Below are 22,500 nucleotides of genomic sequence, written 5' to 3'. Positions count from 1 at the left end.
AAAAAGCTTTTGAAACGTTAAATAGATTTTTCCTTTCTTTCATTGCAGATCACCTTTTTGTTTTTAGAGCCTTTTATTTGCCCGCATACCAAATATGTGTACCACAATATTGTTCGTGGATGTAGTCGGTCGGCGCTCATAATGAATCTTGTCGTGTTTACCAGAGCCTTTGTTTCTTCGTTTGACTGGGAAATAGATTATGTGCGACGTTATTTCGTGTTGTGTCATTACAGCGGCCCTTTCACGGGGACGACCCTTGAAGTAAGTAGCGTGTCGTTGATGACGTAATTAACTGTGGAGGCAGGGTCGTGACATTTGGATCACCTTGTACAGTACATATTTCCTGTTTGCTTTCATCTTATGGTTTGATTTAGATGGCAATATTTAGTGTACAGAACAGATTTATTTTTATTATTTGAGGTAGAAACTGATCTTTTTGCCCTATTTTGTAGAAGGGTATGTATGAATATGAAAATTTCTGATTACTTTTATAAATTTAACATGCGTTATGTCAGCCAGCGGCATTTAGACACGAATGAAAGAACCCTTGAAAGAAAAAGATGAAAGGTTTTCTATTTTTATTTTTTGCTTCCTGCAAACGATGTTGCGAGGTTCTGTTGCAGCTCACTGAATCTGACATTGCCAAGTTGACCATGAAAGTGCGAGTGTGCTGATTTTGTTAACTTGGATTTCGAGGCTCGTTTTCCGGTATTTAGCTGCTCGTTCGCTCGGTGGTTAGTTTCATGTTTGCGGGATATCTGGATTTCCTTTTCAAATCTCATCAAGATGGCAGAAGATAACCAAGAGTTACGAAAGTATCGAAGTTGAGATTTTCTTTCGGATTCTGAGAAAGAGTGGAATTGCGCAATGTTCAAAGTTATAGTGGAACAAACCTGGTTGACAAGTTGGCAACGGATGTCTCTTGGAAACGAAACAGTTCTTAGCCGACTCCGGTGTTTCTTCGACTGTTTTATCTTTTTTTTTTTAAATTCCATCGTTTGCTCGAAAAAGGGGGTATCCGGTCCTCTCTCTCTCTCTCTCTCTCTCTCTCTCTCTCTCTCTCTCTCTCTCTCTGTTGTGTTTCCATTTGAAAGGGTAGATGCTTTTAAATTTTCCAGCTAGACCGGATTATGTTTGGATAAAATAAAGATGTCGACTGCAAGAATTGACAGTGTTTGCTTTTACATTTGGTAACCAGTCAATCCTCCTCCGAGTCAAAATTGCCAATTTTCACCACGAATTTATCCATTTTCATATACCATTTTGCCTGTCACACACACAGACACACACACACACACACACATACATATATATACACATATATATATATATATATATATATATATATATATATATATATATATACTTATATAGATGTATGTATACACACACACATATATATATATATATATATATATATATATATATATATATATATATATATATATATATACTTATATGTACTGTATGTGTGAATTTATAAAATTATGTGTACCTATGTGTATGTATATTGTATAATTGTGTGTCAATGCAGTTGACAACATGTAAAGAACTCGTATCTTGTCGATTCCCATATATTATTTGATACGTTTTCGAAAAAAATGAAGACGCTTCCTCCACGTCATTACTCGAGCCTGGATTAGAAGTCGCAGTTAGGCACATCCAAACATATCTAAAATATGGAGCCGAGAAGTTAAAATTTCATTGCATTTACATAAATCTGGTGAATATGACCAGTAGATTCCATTATAAATATGCATACATACATACATACACACACACACACACACACACACATATATATATATATATATATATATATATATATATATATATATATATATATATATATATATATATATATATATATATATATATATATATATATATATATATATATATATATATATATATATATATATATATATATATATATATATACATACAGAAGGATCTACAGTAATACTCTTGATTTGAAAGACGAAATGTATTTGTAGAAATATATTTTTACAAATACATTTCTGTCTTTCTAATCAGGAGTATTACTGTGATCCTATGTAAATTACTGAGAAGCACGATACGATGTTTTTATATTTCATGTACATATATATGTATGTATATGTATATGTATATATATATATATATATATATATATATATATATATATATATATATATATATATATATATATATATATATGTTTATTTATTTATATACGTATATATGCACAGTATATATACATATATTTTTGTGTGTTGTGTTGGTACTTATCGTATTATATTTGCGACATAGGCCCATCTGCACTTCCATAAAATAATGAGGCATGGTGGATTTTGTAAACGCTTTTGGAGGGTGGTGGGTGTGGGGCGTGTAAGAGAGCGCCTTGAGGAGGATGTTGGGATTTTCTCATGATTTGGGAACCGGTCAACAAAGGAATCTGATTTGATGAACATCTGCTAAATAAAAGTATTGATGATTTCGCCTTTGTGACGACAGAAATAAAAGAATATAGCTCTTGAAGAAGAAGGAATGCAATGATAAGCAAATGAGTGATGGAGAATGAGGAAGAGGAGTAGTGAGGAATAAAAGAGGAAGAGGAATGGATGAAGGGGGGAGGGGATGGGCCGCGGTGGGGAGGAGTGTTGGTGGCGCGAGAATCAATACTGTGGAGGAAAGATAAGGGGCCTGTGTGACAGCCGCCGCCTGCTGCTACTCCACCATTCCACCACCAACATCACCACCATCAGCACCACCACCATTTCCACCACCACCACCATTATCATCACTGTCATCACACTCAGCAGCAACCGTATAATCATCACTGCCATGTAGAATTCCTTTCTTCATCTAAAGATAACGGTTTGTGCAATTTCCATTTGGTGTTTTGCGATCGTTTCTCATTCCATTACAGTGCAGACCTCGCCAGCACTGTCTGTCCTTTCATCGGCTTTGACTATTCCTAGCATCACATTTATCTTTGCATCCAGTATAAGAACCACTGCTTCTCTGTCACTGCCATTCATTAAGACCTAAATAATTAATATAGCACCTTTGCCATCCAGCCACAATCCGTGGATCCCATCATGACCTCCCACAACTAGCTTCCCCTTTCAGTAAAAGAATGCGCCGTGCTACATGAAATGTGGCAGGCTTAACTGACTTTGCTTCGCTGTCAGCACTATCCACTTCTATGGGCCAGATTTGCTGGCGTTTTAACTTGACCGTCGGTCTAACCACAAGGTCCTTGACATTCTCAAAGAAGAGTTTGAAGATCCACAAGATCCGTCTTTAAATTTCATTCCAGTATCACAGCATTCTCGTAAGGTGGCAATTTGTCTTCTGCAGTCAGGACTGATTTCATCAGGTTCCTTCTAATACACCAAATTTAATTATTACGATTGGCTGGAAAGTAAAGAATATGTAACGATACGATCCACATATTGTAAAGCCTCCCAAAAGTAGAAGAAAAACTACGACTGTCCCAAATAAATGGCCCCGTAAAAAAGATGTGTTTTGCAGGTGCTGCATCATCACGTTTTGCTCCCCCTTTGCTAAATCAGTATGCTTGACTTTTTCTTTTATCATGCACCCATCTGCAACGCTAAATTGAAGAGTTCATGTAATAAGATTATTAAGAATTTGAAAACAAGAGAGAGAGAGAGAGAGAGAGAGAGAGAGAGAGAGAGAGAGAGAGAGAGAGAGAGAGAGAGAGAGAATTTTCAGCAGGATATCAAATTCTTGATTTTCAGGAAGATAGTTTCCACTCGTGTCGAGTCTCATGATTTGCTGCTATTTTGCATGTATTTTGAACTATGTATGTATTGTTGAATATATATATATATATATATATATATATATATATATATATATATATATATATATATATATATATATATATATATATATAGAGAGAGAGAGAGAGAGAGAGAGAGAGAGAGAGAGAGGGATCACAAACCTTAAGCTAAGAATGTCGCTTAATATAAAATTCACTGAACCTCGGAATAAACCCCGACAGCCGAATCGCAGCGCCACCAAAAAGTCATCAACCCAACCATTCGATGGTTCGAGTCCACTGGTGACAGATCGCTAATATAAATATAAATTCTCTTTCGGTATTTATTCCAATGTTGAGTGAATTTGGCATTAAACGACATCTGTAGCTTAAGTTTTGTGTGTGTGTGTGTGTGTGTGTGTGTGTGTGTGCTTGAGAGAGAGAGAGAGAGAGAGCGCGGCACGGTTAACAACCATGACGAAAAGTTGACTGCTCAAGGGACAGCGGTCATTAAATCGTACTTTCGGTCGGAGGGATAGGCTGTTTTTTTATCGATACCCATGTTTTCTGATTTTTTATATCCTGCCATTCTTATTGGATTTTTTAGTGTTTTCGTATCTGTTTTTTTTTTTTTGAAGGGGAGGGGGAGTTTGTGTATGAACCTGCAATGATCTAAAGGTAGTCTCAAGCAATAAGTACGTATATATATACAGTATATATATATATGGACATACATACATACATACACAAACACACATACACACACACACACACACACACATATATATATATATATATATATATATATATATATATATATATATATATATATATATATATATATATATATATATATATATATATATATATATATATATATATATATATATATATGTATATATGTATTAACTGGCCCCTCATTGAAACTGGATGGTATCGGTACTATCCAGTTTCAGTGAGGTTCTGTTAGTAATTGTATTAACGCACAAAACAATTATGTAAGTGATAAAGTTAATATATATATATATATATATATATATATATATATATATATATATATATATATATATATATATATATATATATTATGTATGCATGAATGTCTCTACACAAGTATTTTTTAAATTAAGCGGTGAAGTGAGGATCCTCGAATGAGCCGTAGATAACAGAAGTGGTAAAGCCAGCTGTGAATAGAAAATGTAAGAGGCCAGGCAACAACGAAACTCCACCACGAACTTCCACCCCAGAGAGAGAGAGAGAGAGAGAGAGAGAGAGAGAGAGAGAGAGAGAGAGAGAGAGGGTGCCTGCTATTGGATTGTCCTTTAGTGGGAGAGATGGCCATACAATCATTGATTTTATTTTTATGAAATGCCCTTGGAATGAGAATTTGATTAAGATCTGCCGTGCATATTCTTCTCAGTTTAAGTATGCATTGATATTATGTCATCGGCTCCTGTTATTGAGGAGTTTTATGCAGTTATTGATGTTCCAAAGTTTATAGAAAACAGACATTTCAAATATTTATTTTACGTAAAGATTGTGAGCTTTGTTTTGTTACATCTCTGAGATTTTTGTAGCCTCAGTTTTTCAGATTATATCTCCGTGATTTCAAATGACTTTGATTTCTAGTTATTATTGTCTTGGGAATACAGCAATAACGATCAGTGATGGTAAAATGGCACTTTGAACCAGGTCTCTCTTGCGTCATGAATAGTTCAGTTCCCAGAGAGCGAAGAGAAAGAACTTGCTTCTGTAGTCTTCACCATAATCTATAGCGTAATGATTCCTAAAAACATGAAATGCACTGAGCAGTTTAGAATTTAGGTATCGTGTATATCTTAAACCGAACTCATCAGACATACTGGAAATATCATGAGCTAAATTTGAGTATTAAAGTCGAATAATTATAATTATTTTGTGGAGAACTTGAACAGGAACCAAAAGCCTCATTACCGTCTCTGTTAATCTCATTAAGATGAGAGAGGCGCTCTGCTGTTGCTGATGTGGTCAAGAAAAGTGCTAAGAGGAATCTCTTCACTGTTGAATCTGCAGATAAGATGCGGGGTGTTCAAGAAGAAAGGATAACATTCATAAGGTTTTAGGAGGAACTCAAGTTGTTGACAGTTTAGTTTTTGGAGAAGAAAGTAGTTATGAATTTTGAGAGGGGAGAATGGTGCTTCCAACGTATCCGGAAAAAATGTGACGACGTTTTCAGCGAAAGTCACGCCATGTAAGTGAAGAGTCGAAGCAGCATGTCATGTAAGTGAAGAATCAAAGCAGCACGTCATGTAAGTGAAGAGTCAAAGCAGCGCAGCATGTCATGCAAGTGAAGAGTCAAAGCAGTGCAGCATGTCACGTAAGTGAAGAGTCGAAGCAGCACGTCATGTAAGTGAAGAGTCAAAGCAGCATGTCATGTAAGTGAAGAGTCGAAGCAGCATGTCATGTAAGTGAAGAGTCAAAGCAGCATGTCATGTAAGTGAAGAGTCAAAGCAGCATGTCATGTCATGCGGGTGAAGAGTCAAAGCAGCATTTGAAAAGTCAAGGCAGCGTGTCATGTAAGTGAAGAGTCAAAGCAGCATGTCAGTGAAGAAAGTCGAAGCAGCATGAAGTGAAGAGTCAAAGCAGCATGTCATGTAAGTGAAGATGAAGCAGCATGTCACGTAAGTGAAGAGTCAAAGCACGTCATGTAAGTGAAGAGTCAAGCAGTGCAGCATGTCACGTAAGTGAAGAGTCGAAGCAGCACGTCGTGTAAGTGTGAAGTCATGTATGTCAGTGAAAGTCAGCATGTCATGGGTGAAGAGTCAAAGCAGCATGTCATGTATGTGAAGTAAGTCATGTCATGTAAGTGAAGAGTCAAAGCAGCATGTCATGTATGTCATGTAAATGAAAAGTCAAGGCAGCGTGTCATGTAAGTGAAGAGTCAAAGCAGCATGTCACGTAAGTGAAGAGTCGAAGCAGCATGTCATGTAAGTGAAGAGTCAAAGCAGCATGTCATGTAAGTGAAGAGTCAAAGCAGCATGTCATGTATGTCATGTAAGTGAAAAGTCAAGGCAGCATGTCATGTAAGTGAAGAGTCAAAGCAGCATGTCATGTATGTCATGTAAATGAAAAGTCAAGGCAGCGTGTCATGTAAGTGAAGAGTCAAAGCAGCACGTCATGTAAGTGAAGAGTCAAAGCAGCACGTCATGTAAGTGAAGAGTCAAAGCAGCATGTCATGTATGTCATGTTAGTGAAGAGTCAAAGCGGCATGTCATGTATGTGAAGAGTCAAAGCAGCATGTCATGTAAGTGAAGAGTCAAAGCGGCATGTCATGTATGTGAAGAGTCAAAGCAGCATGTCATAAGCAACCCAAGAGCAAGAATAAATTTTAAAATGTCGGGAATATCGCGAGCAAGTTTTCTATGGTTTCCAGATGTCATCTGCTGGGAAAACAAGGCATTGCATCTTGAACTGTGATTCAGTTGAATAGAGACTTAATTCAAAAGTCATGATAAAATACAATTCGTGAGAGACATATATTGTAAGAGACAGAGTTTATGTCGCCATCCATTCCTGTTTTCGAAGGTATAGGAGCATAGAGTAAAACTGGCCTGCTAAAGAGAGATGATCCATACTGCAGTAAGTGTGTAGTTATTCTAGAAAAAAATGCATAAATTGCTTGAAATGTCCTGAGTCGGACGTGAATTATGCGGCTAATGACATACGTAAAACACAAGAGATGGAGGTTGAGAGGATTAGAAACCGAACTGACTATGGATTCTGGCTTTGAGTAGTTGCCAATAAAATGTGGCTCCATTAATATTTGAATGGTTGCCAATCATCTGTGCTTTATAAATATTTGTCTGGAAAAGATGACAGTCTGATGTTTAGCATTGGCTGAGATGTGGTTAAGTGAATACAGCAATGCAAACTCCTTGAAATGACACTACGGAAGGGAGTTTTTTTCAGTGGCCCTTGAATAGAGAGAAAAGGAGGAGGAATAGGAATCTTGAAATCCCAAGAATGAAGGCGGGAGAGGTGGTTGAGGTTGGAAGTTTGAAACATATGCATACCAGCTTTGATCTGGATTTCGAAATTTTGAATTCATAGTGGTATAAACACCATCGCGACAAGGCCGAGCAAGTTTACAGAGTATTTTAGATTATAATTGGAGGAAGGAAACTAAGTGAGCGAGAGTCTATCTGTAGGACTATAGCTTTTGTTTTGATAAAACCAATAATGTCAGTGAGTTTGGAGAAATGATGGAAACGGCACAGCTTGTTAACAATGTGGATTAGATTACATCGAATAACTGACATATGCTAGACTTGGTTTTCTGATACATTACAAGTAGTGGCTGCCACACCAGTGAAACTGAATTAGGGAGCTTATCGAAAGAACTGACATGAGTGGTACTGTAAGATGCCCCAGAAAATTAAGTAAACATCGGACCCTAAGTGGAAAGACAAGGTGTTGCTAATTATTGCGCAAGTTCTGGTAGCTCACGACGTATTTTGGACGATGTTATCGGTTTCATTTTGCATATCATACAAATAATAGTAGTGCTGTACGATATCTTGCAAGAGGCTTAAAACCACAGTATCAGCAATGAACGCCACACATGCGGACAGAAAGGTGAGAAAGTGCAGACGTATGGTGTTATCTTCAGTTGTTATGCTGTTGTTTCAAGGCATCTTAGACAGGTTTATACTGTCATTATTTTGATACAGCTTGCCATTCATCCAACTTCCCAAAAACACTTGCAAGCTTCAGTAGAAAATACTCATTTGTGCTGTCAGTGATGTCATCCGGTCACGTGATCGCCTATTGTGTTTCTGCTCGGGAGACCAGCACCGGCTACGCGACTCGAATTTGAAAGAGAACATTTCACGCTGGAAGTATTTGCCTTGCCATGAAGCGCCCAGTTCATGCTCATATGCAGGATAGGTATATATTTCTGCAAAGGAGGGCGCCGTCCCTTCACTTATCTCCGTCTCTAGACAACTGTGTGGACAGCAATTATTGTACACAACCATCAGCTATCTTTTTGCTTTTATATTCATTTTCCGTTCTTGAAAAGCCTTTTGCAAGATATTAGGTATATATATACGCACACATATATTACAGTATTCATGTATGTATTTCTTTTTTACAATATTGCCGTTAACAAGAGGTAGTTCCAGAGGAGAAATAAAAAAGGGTCAGCAATAAATCGAACTTCCTGCAGACACTGTACCAGTGAACCCTGTCTTCCACGTACTCTAACAGGTCATGGATATTCAGGACCTTTCTATGTATGTATATATGTATATATATATATATATATATATATATATATATATATATATATATATATATATATATATATATATATATATATATATATATATATATATATATATATATATCTTCTTCTTCTTCTTTTAAATATATATATATATATATATATATATATATATATATATATATATATATATATATATATATATATATATATATATATATATATATCTTCTTCTTCTTCTTTTAAATATATATATATATATATATATATATATATATATATATATATATATATATATATATATATATATATATATATATATATATATATATATATATATATATATATATATATAGAAGGGCTTGAATATCCAGGACCTGTGAGAGTACGTGGAAGACAGAGTTCACTGCTGCATACTAATCTGGACACGTCGTCGCTTGAAGATATAATTATTTTTGTGAATTCACTTGGCCACTTCTCATGTTTACCTTTTGATTCGTCTCAGGGAGTACTTCGATTCGTCATTCCTTCCGCAGCATACTGAAATTTTTTTAGCAGTGGTTTTCTGAATAAAAAGGAGTCCCAGGCCGTTATGCGTCAGTCAGGATAAAAGCCTTTCACGCAAGAGGTATCGGTAACGCAACAAAAGAGAACATGCTCAAAGTAGTTTGAAGTGTAAAGGTTTGCCCAATATAATCTTCGTTTGCAAAAGTACTAGAAATCCCTTTCCTTTTCGCCTCTAAAACCTAGTGATTGCACTCAGCATGGAATGCGATATCCGGGAAACGCAGCTGGTCGAACCAATCTAGTTATTCTTAAATGGTTGTCATGGATGGCCCAAGTTGAAAATGGAAATGTCCAACTCCGGATTCCTGTTACTGCCATGGCAAATGTGGCCCCAGTGGGTAACTCCGTATTTGGAATATGTTCTTTGTTTACGTTTTCTCTCTCTCTCTCTCTCTCTCTCTCTCTCTCTCTCTCTCTCTCTCTCTCTCTCTCTCTCTCTCTCTCTTATGAAATCAAGGTGTTCTGTTTTATAGTGTATAAGATGTTTATTTGGGAAAGTAGTACTTCTTTAAAGCATATGATTCTACAAGAAATCCATCTCTGCCAGAATATGTCTAATAAAAAAATTTTAATCCGATCCAGTTTTTAACACCGACATTAACTGATTTAGCTGCTATTATTTCAAGTTAAATCCGTCTTCAGAAGAGCCTTTTAAAAAATTTATGCCTACTGTACACTCACGAATTTCGCTAAGGGGTAAATTATATATAGTAATAACTGAAGTTTGCGCAAGGAGGTGTCTTTTTTGCTTCATGAAAAATCCCTGAACCGGCGATGAGAAGGATGAATTGGGGATGACAGAGGAAGGAGCGTGAAAGCCGGCCGACGCGACGTGTTATGGGTGTCAGCTAAGTATTGTACAGGGTAATATCCTCTTAGCCAATGGGGGCCATCCGTGGTGGGCAAGTAGCAGTTGACCGCGTCCTTATTATCTCCTGCCCTTTCCTAGACTTCCTTATCCTTATCTGCTTACATCCTCGCTTCTTCCTCTGTTTTGCTCTCTTTTCACGAAGGCGCTCTCTGGATCGGTCATCGAGAGGAGGGCATTCAAAGTCCTTTGTTAACTGCAACATCATTGTGTCCTTTTAAAACTCTTCTTTCCTGTGTCATGTGCTTTCAGTCGAGTTTTTGAACAACGTCTCAAGAACAATGAATGAAATTGGGCGAAGAAAATCTGGCATGAAATTCTTTTCTGGTATTCCGTTTTATCCATTTTGAAGAAATTTAACATGCCAGGGTTTAATAACATCATTGTGTCCGTTATTTTTAGCTGGTTTTAAATCATGTTCCTTTAAAAATTATTGTCAGGAGATTATTCATGCCATATTTGTGTTGCCGAACAGTCGAGAACTGCCATATTTAAAGGCAGGGTTTCTATTAGAATAGAAATAACTGGATTAGGGTAAGTGTGTAACTTCTTTAACACGGATACGACCATAACTGCCTTAAACACTACATGATGAAGCAGGGTAGTTAGTTTATGAACACACACACAAAACAATGACAATTGTGGAACAGAAGTAAATTTCTGACTCACGTCGGGAAAATCAGGTGGAAAGCATGAAATTACAAGTTTTCGGAATTCTAACTGCTTTTATCCATTTTGAAGACAAATTTCTCGAATTATCTGAGTGAATAAGATAGAAATCATCAACACACAATCACGTGTTGTAAATTTCTGACTACATCCCAGGGTTTAAAAGAAGTCGGAACCTGAGAGCAACTGCACCCGGCTACCTGGGCAAGCTAACTGCTTGCATGAGTTTTCCCAACTTCCTGACTTCAATGGACAACATTTCATTCGAATTATTTCTGTGAGAAATCATCAACACACAATCACTGGAACAGAAGTAAATTTTTAGTTCGAACCCAGGTCTCTCATGTGGGCCATACTTGAGAGCAACTAAAAATTATTGTCAGAGATTATTCATGGACCATTTCATTGAATTATCCCTTCTGAGTGAATAAGATAGAAATCATCAACACACAATTGTGTTGCCGGACAGGTCTCTCAGGTCGAGAACTGGGCCATACAAGTCATCAGAAGGGATTTAATGTTGTCCATTGGGTCATTGCTGAGTCGGGGTTTCTGGTATGCAAGCAGTTAGCTTGCCCAGTAATTCCTGGGTGCGGTTGCAGCTCTCAGGTTCCGACTTCTTTAGAATAACTGGCTTTCCACCTGAGAGTAAGTGTGTAGTCAGAAATTTACTTCTGTTCCACACGTGATTGTGTGTTGATGATTTCTTTAACACGGAAATGTTGTCCATTGGGTCATTGCTGACGGGAAGTTGGGGAAAACTCGCTGGTATGCAAGCCTTGCCCAGGTAACACTCAGGTTCCATGATGGAAGCAGGTAGTTGTTATGATTGTGTGTTGATGATACACACATAATTTGAATGAAATGTTGTCCATTGGGTCATTGCTGAGTCGGGAAGTTGGGGAAACACTGGTATGCAACAGTTACAGGTAATTCCTTGGGTGCACAGGTTCCACTTCTTTTAGACTTGTATGGCCCAGTGGGGTACACACACCTGAGAGACATCCCGACGTGAGTCAGAAATATATATATATATATATATATATATATATATATATATATATATATATATATATATATATATATATATATATATATATATGTATATTTATAATACATATATATGTGTGTGTGTATGTATATAGATATGTGTATCTGTATGTGTATTCTTCTCATAAGGATATTTAAGAGGAATATCCTTATGATGGAAAAAACTGGATAATGATGATGATTTTTAATAATCTTGTTTATATTTATCCCTTTTTACACTCAGTTGCAAAGTTAAACTCTGGTATATTTAAAAGAGCAGTCAATCCGTGGATGGTCGGATGGGTGAGCATTTCAATGTTTTGCCTCATTTGCAGGAACCGCCCTTCTAGAGGCAGGCCTCTGGCTCCTCTCTTGCGGCCAGCAGACACCACTACCGTATACCCTGTAAGTTTTGCCCTCTGATTCTCCTTTCCTTCTTTCATTTTACTTCGAGCCTGTGATTGTTTAATGTATTTCTACGCTTGTGCTGTCGGTCCCATAGAGTACGAAAACCTGTCTGCTGTATCTTTTCAAGTCTCGTTTTTCTTTCGGACGCTCCTTGAATGATTACAGCGCCATTTTAGCATTTTTCCTCCAAAATGCTTTTTCCCGGCCGTGTCCAGGTTCTGTTTATTTCAGGCTGATGTCTGTTACTGCTGCTCCCTTAGTAGCTCCAGTGAATTTATCAATATTCCATCTGCTGCTGGACACATTCTATAATTCTATCATATATTTATTTTACCACTAAGTTCGCTCATCAGGCGGACACCAAACGAGTTTTTATCGAGTCATTTTTGGCTCTTAAGTGGATCACGGATGTAAGATTAAATTTTAAATCATTTGTTGTTATTGATCTGTCTCTAAGTAGGAACTATCCAGCGTTTATTTTGTGCCACCCTTGTATCTATACGGGCATATCGTGTTTATTTTTATTAGATTTTCACTTTTTTTTCATTTTTCTGTCCCTCACAAGCAAAAGGGCTTTTGATGCGTCACATATAGTTCTGAAACAGATTTTAAAGAGGCATATGAATTTTTGTGCATATTTCTGTCATTCTACGTCAGTTCATTCTTGAGTTTATTTACCTGGCTTTTGAATACTTTGCTCTGCAGTCTTCTTTCCGGTCAAAGTGGGTGTATCACATCCTCTGTGACGAAACCCCAATTTTTGACGTCATTAAGTTTTCTGATTTTTTGTTTTGTTTGACTCAAATAGTGATTTGTTCACTAATTCACTATTATGTCGATGGTTTCTCGTCTAGTATCGTCAACTGTTGCAGCTCCAGACTAGAAAACCAATTGCTTTAGGTTAGATATCTTACGTCTATTTGAAATCAAGGTTACTTCTCCCAGTGCTTTGCATTTTCATTCGTTTCATTCTACATTGTAATAGCACTGTTTCTGTGGAAATCTTCCAAATCTTCATTATGAGGTGTGTTTCGAAGTGTATGTATAAGTAGCCTTTTCTAACTTTGCGGAATACATTTTCACCAGAATTAAGTGAGCGCTTAAGTTTCAAAGGATTAACCTTCTTGAAATAGTTCCGTTCGGCAAAAAAATATTTTACCAGCTATTCTATGTCATATGATTTTATCCTGATGTAGCTTTATACAAATAGCTTTCATGTGTTGGGTTTGGGACATATGTGAGCGATTCATGGGTACGCCATAGAAAAAAATAAGTAGAATATTTTTATACAACTTGTCACAGCTAAAGATGACAACATTCGCAAATGCACAGTATAGGAACCTGGTCTGAACAAACGAATGGAAGTTTTGTCCATAATTTTTGGGAAATTACATCTTTAATAGAGTTCTGACATTGTGCTCCGAAATTCACTGCCAGAAGCGTTTCGATACTAAACCTAATTTTCCTCCCATATTTGTGAACAGTTTGAGGCCTTTCCTTATGGATTTTGATCTCCATTTTGATTTGAATTTTGAAGATGTTCAAGGAATGTGTATACACGCTTTCTCTCTCTCTCTCTCTCTCTCTCTCTCTCTCTCTCTCTCTCTCTCACACACACACACACACACACACACACCCCGCTATTTCAACTTTTTCCTTTAACGCGAGTCGAACTCTACATTAGAACAACTTCGGCATCTGCAAAGCCTCCCCAAGTTACTGGAAAGCAACTTTGAACCTCAACACCCGACGGTTCATGGAACAGTTCACAACTCTTGTTCTGACTTGGATCCAGCCACCAACGACTTTCTACTATAGAGAAAGACAGATGGGTACAGTGTGGAACTAACCCTCAGCCATATTTCCGAAACTTTCCTCTTGAGGGGAAAGGATTGACCAGAGAAATAACAATCTAGCTTTTATAATCACTGACAAACTTAAAGAAACCCAGCTAGAAAACACTTTTCCTAGGATTCATAGCTGTACTTCCCTAGATTTACATTACATTACTGCTGCCATTAAGCAGCTTCCTTTACGGAAACCCTCTTATTAAGCTGTGAATGCTGGGAAAAAGGTTTATAGCTGGATGAGTGGCTACTGCTCTCTGCGCAGTGAGTCTTGGGAACTGAAGTGCTTTCAATTCGAGCCTACTCATTGAAAATAAAAAGTGTCTCTTAAATGTCAGATACAGTATGCAAAGAGCACATGCAATAGCTATACACACACATGTATATATGTATATATATATGTGTGTGTATATATATATACTATATATATATATATATATATATATATATATATATATATATATATATATATATATATATATATATATATATATATATATATATATCGGCATTCTAACTTTTATTACATTTTCAACACGGTATATTTGAGTATTGACTTACAGCATTTCGAAATATATGCGCCTATATGGACAAATGCGTGTACAAAAACTTTCACGTAGATTAAGGGACTTCAGCGCATTCATTTTAAGTTGATTATTCTCAGTAAATTACTGTAATTATGCGTCTGGGTTGAAGTCGCTTTGACCTCGGCTAAATAATTCCGTTTATAAATATCTGTGTAATATATCTCCTATATTCAAAACCCGAGATTGTTCAAACCTGCTTAGAAAGAGAACTAGCAAACCAAACTGCGGGCTTCTATGTTGCTACCATCATTCTTGTCAGCATCGGGGTAGCATGAATTTTTTCAGCTGGGGCTGGGTTGATTCGCTAGTAATGAAGATATATATATATATATATAATGAATTATATATATATATATATATATATATATATATATATATATATATATATATATATATATATATATATATATATATATATATATATATATATATATATATATATATATATATAAAACAGTACAGGGAGTTATGCGAATCATTCAAGAGTTACTGATGAAATAAAGTAATGAAAACAATTTATAATCTTGTAAGATATGAAGTCACATGGATTGTAACCCTTTAAACTTGACCTCATGCGAAGTAAGCTGGGTGCGGCAGTAGAAATAATTCGTAATTTGCGCTACACAAAGGAATAGGCACAGTATATTCATGCAGTGTATACACCACCCACAGATTTTCTTTTCGTGAACTAATGTCATTATTTGTATTCATTTCTTATTTTATTTTTATTGAGATATAGGATATAACATGAAATGTAATTCAAACGTACGATTTCAAGATTGAGTGACGTCTTTTTTAAACAGTTTCAGTGAACAATTTTCTTTCATAATAACTTCTTTATCTAAGAACCCTGCTTTTGTGCTTGTATAGACTCATTAGCCGTTCTGGGGTATTGTCGCTGTTTGCAAAATATATTTTATTTCCATTGTTTTTGGGGCTTGTTTGCTATGGTATGAAGATAATCGTTTAGCAATCTAATTAGTCAACTTAGGCGACAATGTGCGTTTTGGTACGAGAAGAGATGTGGGAGATGAAAGTGAGCAGTGTGCATTTATTGACTGTAGCTTCATGAATTTTTTGACATGTCTGAGAAGGCCAGTGCAGAGGATAGTTTTTGTTTAGGCATTACTGTACATTATTCAGGATTGCTCTTCTTCTCATTCCCAATGCTGAGGATGAATACGAAACCATAGTTGTCTGGTGAAACTATAGTCACCTGTTTAAGGTCCTCAGCTTCTGAGCTCTGCTCAGGTGCTCTCATAATACAAAATTTTTCCTCTTTACGATGGAATTTTAGGTCTTCTCCGGCTGATGTTACTTCTTTTATTTTTATCCTTATGAAACATACTTTGACGGAATCTTTCCGCTATGTTTTTATGCAATGATTAATATGCTCAGTACTGAATTAGGTTTCTTACAGTACGTTAAAATAGAAATTTTAAGTGTATTGCGTTCCTTCCTTACACTCTTGTTTCTTTTATCTTAGTTTTTTCATATATTGATTCAAATATTTTTATATGAGCTTTTGTTTAAGATCATCTCTCGTAAAACGAATGTGCGTTTGCGTCTGCTTTCTCTTGACAACTAATTGGAGATCACAAGCAGGTACAAACTTAGCCAACTTGTAATTTTCCTGCCTCACTAGTCAGTGGCTCGACAGAATTTAATGCTCACTCGCGAATTTTCGTAAACAATTTTGATGACCGGAAACTGAACATCTGTGTGCGTTATTTTTAGTTTTCTGTGAAAGAAGACTATTGTGCCGACTTTGTCTGTTCGTCCGCACTTTATTCTGTCCGCACTCTTTCTGTCCACCCTCTAATCTTAAAAACTAAGGCTAGAGGACTGCAAATTGGTATGTTGATCATCCACCCTCCAATCATCAAACATACCAAATTGCAGCCCTCTAGCCTCAGTAGTTTTTATTTTACTTAAGGTTAAAGTTAGCCATAATCGTGCTTCTGGCAACGATATAGGATAGGCCACCACCGGGCAGTAGTTAAAGTTCCATGGGCAACGGTTCATATAGCATTATACCGAGACCACCGAAAGACAGATCTATATTCAGTGGCCTTGATTATACGCAGTAGCGGCTGTACAGAAAACTCGATTGCGCCGAAGAAACTTCGGCGCATTATTTACTTGTTTGTTCTTCTGTATTCTACCACTGTCGTCCTATAGCGCGGCTTCTGTTCAATTTTAATGTTCAATGCGTGCAGTTTATATTTTTTCGGGGATTGTTAACACGTTTTATTTGTTAACTTTCACTCATCGAAATGGAGGCTTTCTTGTAGATTTCAGTTATCCGTCACGTCTTGTATATATAATTTAACGTTAGGTTCCTCTCTCTCTCTCTCTCTCTCTCTCTCTCTCTCTCTCTCTCTCTCTCTCTCTGACCATGCCCCTTCATCACTCTCATTAGGTGGATCGACTTGCAATAACCCTCTTTAATAGAATGTCCATTAATTGGGTTCCATCGTCATCAGAGGCCCTCACGCAACGCTCACCTCGCCGCCATTCCCCTCCCCTCCCCTTCTGCCTTCCCTGAAGCCTCCTTCCATCCTGCCCTTACACAGACGTCTCCCCTTTCCCTCTTCTCCCTTCCTAACCACTTTCATCTCTCTCTCTCTCTCTCTCTCTCTCTCTCTCTCTCTCTCTCTCTCTCTCTCTCTGGTGTGTGTGTGTGTGTGCGCGCGCCTGCTTCCTGCTCAACTAACTGTTATTTATCTGTACGAGCATAAATCAGCCCCTTATTATATTGTTTTCACTTGTGCTTTTCGTGCGGCCTTCTTCTTTGCCACCCTTCTCTCTTTGCTGTGTTGTTTAGAAAAAGGAGGAAGATCATTATATTTTCCGTGACTCCCTTGCATAGTTTCTTGATATAAGCAACATTAAAATGAATGAATTATTATACTTGCAAAAGCATCAGAGAAGGATGGTGTATGTCAAGTCTCACCATGGTTTTTAGAAATTCAGTATTCATGTTACAACGTTTTATATCCAAATTTTGTTTCTCTTAAAGAAAAAAGGTGTTCTTGTTTCTGTTATTTTTAATTCTAGAAATGGAACCGAGATTTTTTGCATAGATGATGAACGGTAGGCAAAAAATTTAAGTCCCTGAAAACGCAGTTGAACAGTAACCTAATCAAAATTATTCATTTGCTTGTCATGTATTTTACTAACCAGTACAAAGTATGATGCAATAATTCCTGTTGCTTTAGACACACAGTTCTGGAAAATAGGAAGTAGTATTTGTATTTAGATGTTCCCCACTTTAATAAATGCCAGTTACTTACAAAATACCAAGAACCTTCTCAGCATTCATCTTCTCTGTAATATACTGTACAACTGCATTCAAAACTTCCATTTTTTTAGGGCTTCTGTGACCATGTACGTCACATATAAAAAAAATAGGAAAAAGATCCTCTAAAGGAAAGATTCCTAATAAGAAATTTAAGACGAGCTTTGAATAAAAGCGATGCCAAATGCCAAAACACATGAAAAGTTCTTCTGTTCTCTCGCGGGTCAATGCGTGTGCTCTACTGTACAGTAGGTAGGACTTTGGTTGTATGGCGCCTATGCACACTTCTCTTCTCCACGATGATGATTTCACGTGTCACTTTCTCCGCCTTTTGTTATTTTTGTCTTTCGGCGAACAATTGCAGTTTCAAGGAACTTCAGTCGAGAATTTTTTAAATGGAAAAAATGAGATTTTGACACCTTTAATATTATTGAAGTCGACACATATGTAAAGTGTCCCCGTAATGATATTAGACTTCGTTCTGTTGTTTGTGTCTTCTTTCCCATCCCATCGCCGCCCTCTCCCCCCGCCCGTCGCTTCCTCTTCCTTGGCCATGTCTTCTTTACCTTTGCTCCTCCTCTCATCTTTCCCTCTTCCATAACCCTCCCCGTCCCGGCGGAACGAATGGTGTTCTTATTAGATGTGTTTTCGCGTGGGTGCTTCAGTTTACAGGGAACATTCGTTCTTGTTTCATAGGGGACAGGAAGTGCTAACTCTCTCTCTCTCTCTCTCTCTCTCTCTCTCTCTCTCTCTCTCTCTCTCTCTCTCTACACACACACACAGTACAAGAAATTTACAGTTTATCCGTTAATTTTCAAATGTGGTGGGATTATCCTGTGGTTCTCTACGTGGCCGTTGACATCTACACCGTTTTCAGAAAGGAACCAGCGTTATGATATATATATATATATATATATATATATATATATATATATATATATATATATATATATATATATATATATATATATATACATATATATACATATATATGTATATATATATACATATATATATATATATATATATATGTATATGTGTATATATATATATATATATATATATATATATATATATATATATATATATATATATATATATATATATATATATATATATATACTGTATATGTGTGTGTGTGTCTGTCTGTCTGTCTGTATGTACGTATGAATGCATGCGTGTGTGGATTATGCCACGTGAATGAATATGCACAATTTAGAAATGGACCCTAGTTCTGGGCATATAGGGATGCTAGGAATATCCTAGCTTATTAATTCTGAGGATGGATTGAAAATAAGAATTTGGATCGTATGTTCTCCTATTCATACTGGAAAGATAGAGCTCTTATTAAATGAATTCAAGTAATGAAGTTACAGAGATCTTAACACCAAATGTAGAAAAGGCACTGACTGGCAGTATGCTGCTGGCGGGATTCCATTCGAACCAATGTAGTGTGAGTATTATAGTTTTGCACCTAACGAACTCTTCTAAGAAGGACAGTGAAGGTATAGAGGATGTAATGAAGGCCTGGAAGAGATCGCAAATGAAACTTGGGTACAGTTTATTAGTTTTTATGTTGCAAATAATTTGGTAAATAAAGGTATTCTTTTCCAACAAAAGGAGTAGAAACCAAATAGATCACATAACTATTACTTGGGAGAGAAAAGAACTCTGAAAAATGTTAGGAGCTACATAGGAGCTGACATGAGTGGCAATCACCAACCTGGCATTGCCAAACTAAAGCTGAAATTAAAAGAACCCAACAGAAACTTGACAGAATATCTAGGTTTGATACAGTAAAGCTTGTTGAAAGTGCACATCAAGAGGCTTTAGCAGTGGAACGTCAACATATAGATTTACAGTATTAGAAACCATATCTGAGAAGAGCAAGATGGGACTCGACTGACGCTAAGAACAACAGAGGCGAAGAGGAATGCACAAATGGACGCAGCAACATTAAATGGAGTGAGGAACAATGAGGCTGAAACTTCCAAATGTTTTGGATCAATGGTATCCAATACAGGTTCTCTTGAGTTGAAGTTTAGTGGAAGACTAAAAATGGCAACTCAAACAATCAACAGGCTGAATAAAGTTTGGAAATCAGATAGTCTGATATTGCGTACAAAATAAGATTTTACACAAATTTAGTACAATCTGCATTGTTATACAAACATGAGTAATGGTATGAAAATGAAACCATTTGAATTATTTTATGGATTCAAAGATAAAGCTTTAAGAAGAGTGCTAGCAGTCAGAATGCAGGACTGTAATAGAAATTGCACCGTAAAGGAAATTACAGATCAAATTTCTTCTATGAGCTTTTCACGGTTGCTAGCAGATAAACGATTTATGAGCAGATGATGGTTTGAGAGATTAATCAGCACAGAAATTACCTTCCTCTGCTGTCATCCGTTTTAGGGACTATTTCACCCCGCTGGGATTTTGGACTGGATGCAGCTCAGACGGCTGCGAAACGGACGACTCTCAGGAAAGCTAGCGAATCTCTGCTGATAGTATTTTTTTTTTCTTTTTTGCCAGTCATGGGTTTCTAATCAGAGGGGTATCGATTCTGAGATAATAACGGGGCATCCAAAACCAACGACACCATGCCAGTATTGAAAACACTCCTTAGATGCTTTATAAGCAGCCAAAATCCTCGTATGCTATGGAATGCACCTCTGCCTTGTATCCAGCCTCTCACTTTTCAGATTACGGTCCTTCAGTCGCCCTCATCCTGTGACTTGCGAACAGTACAACCTACGTCCAAGTTATGTTTTTTTAAGTCTCTATGCATGACCAAACTATCTCGGAGTGCCGGGGTTAAGGTTCTGCTGCAACCTTCTAAGTAAAAAGTCTTCAGTTGGACAGTGCTGTCAAAGCACTTCAAGGCCACATTATCAGTGTCGTGGAATATTAATGCCTACTTCAGCAAGAGAGAGAATTCACTAGTAAAGGGTTGTGGATTCAGTGCGGACGGAAATGCCCCTAAGTGGAGGAAGAGGAGCTTGTCGTTTTAGTCCAGTGTGAGAGTTTTTTTTTTTTTTCTGAGAGTTGAAAGAGCGCTCTGACAGCAGTTTCGTGGGCATTAGATTTGCAACCCCATGACAGTTCCTTTGGTAAACAAATGTAGAAACGACATGATAGCTATTAATCTCGATGGTTTTTCATCGTAACACCATAAAATCTGTAGAGAATGTGTCATATATTCGAAGAAAGTCTCTCTCTCTCTCTCTCTCTCTCTCTCTCTCTCTCTCTCTCTCTCTCTCTCTCTCTCTCTCCAGTGAGCTTTCGATTAACAACTAGAAAACTAATTAATTACTTAGGTCAACAGAAGCACATTGGATTCTATGGAGTGCTCCTAAATCGTCCCTCCTCGTCTGGTTTGTGATTCGATCGCAAATCCCTCTGGATGCGAGCTAAGTGTACTACCTCTACTTCACGAGAGAGAGAGAGAGAGAGAGAGAGAGAGAGAGAGAAAGGATTATTATAGGTGTTGATAATAGACATCTTATGAATTCCGTCTTGTATAGAACCAAATTCAAAATATGAAGATATGTAATATTACATGAAGATGCAACGAATTACGGATGACCTGTGAGCCTGAGGTCAGACCTTCGTGAAATATATATTTATATATTGAGGCAGCTCACCTGCTAAACTGCCTCTCCCGTAGAATAGGCCTAATAGAGGTCACTGAACTAATTAAGTCCGACCGGCCAACGAAGAATTAGAGGAATTTATTTCTGGTGATAGAAATTCATTTCTCCGTATAATGTGGTTCGGATTCCACAATAAGCTGTAGGTTCCGTTGCTAGGTAACAAATTGGTTCTTAGCCACGTAAAATAAGTCTAATCCTTCGGGCCAGCCCTAGGAGAGCTGTTAATCAGCTCAGTGGTCTGGTTAAACTAAGGTATACTTAACTTGAACTAATTAAGGGTTTAAGTATCTGTAATCAGTAAAGTCTGGTTTTCTAATATTACCAGCGCTAATTTAGATATTTATCAAATAAACACTATTAGGCGATGAATTTTTTGCCCTCTCAAGGATTAATGCAATTTCTTTGCCCGGGAAATGAGTGTGGAAGCGTCTGTGTCTTTTCACTGTACGAAATGTTCCCATTTCAAATCATCTTGTCGACACATCGTTGACGAAAAAATTGCGAGGAATACTGTATGCTGCTGGGGAGGC

At 37.0% G+C, this 22,500-nt stretch overlaps 1 long non-coding RNA gene across 4 annotated transcripts in view; it reads left to right on the top strand.

Annotated features, from left to right (window-relative positions):
- Positions 1-22,500, top strand: part of LOC136851642 (uncharacterized) — a 318,637-nt gene that overhangs the window by 279,567 nt on the left and 16,570 nt on the right. Inside the window, exon 7 of one of the 4 annotated variants that reach the window (XR_010856939.1) lies at positions 12,504-12,573. The exons of the other annotated variants lie outside the window; for them this stretch is intronic. This is a non-coding gene — a long non-coding RNA (uncharacterized lncRNA). The remainder of the gene's footprint in view (positions 1-12,503; positions 12,574-22,500) is intronic. 4 annotated transcript variants of the gene reach the window in all.

The sequence above is a fragment of the Macrobrachium rosenbergii genome, chromosome 23 (assembly GCF_040412425.1).
Source record: "Macrobrachium rosenbergii isolate ZJJX-2024 chromosome 23, ASM4041242v1, whole genome shotgun sequence".
NCBI classification, from domain to species: domain Eukaryota; kingdom Metazoa; phylum Arthropoda; class Malacostraca; order Decapoda; family Palaemonidae; genus Macrobrachium; species Macrobrachium rosenbergii.
Note: the sequence above shows the minus strand (reverse complement) of the source record. Positions and strands in the feature narration are given on the sequence as shown.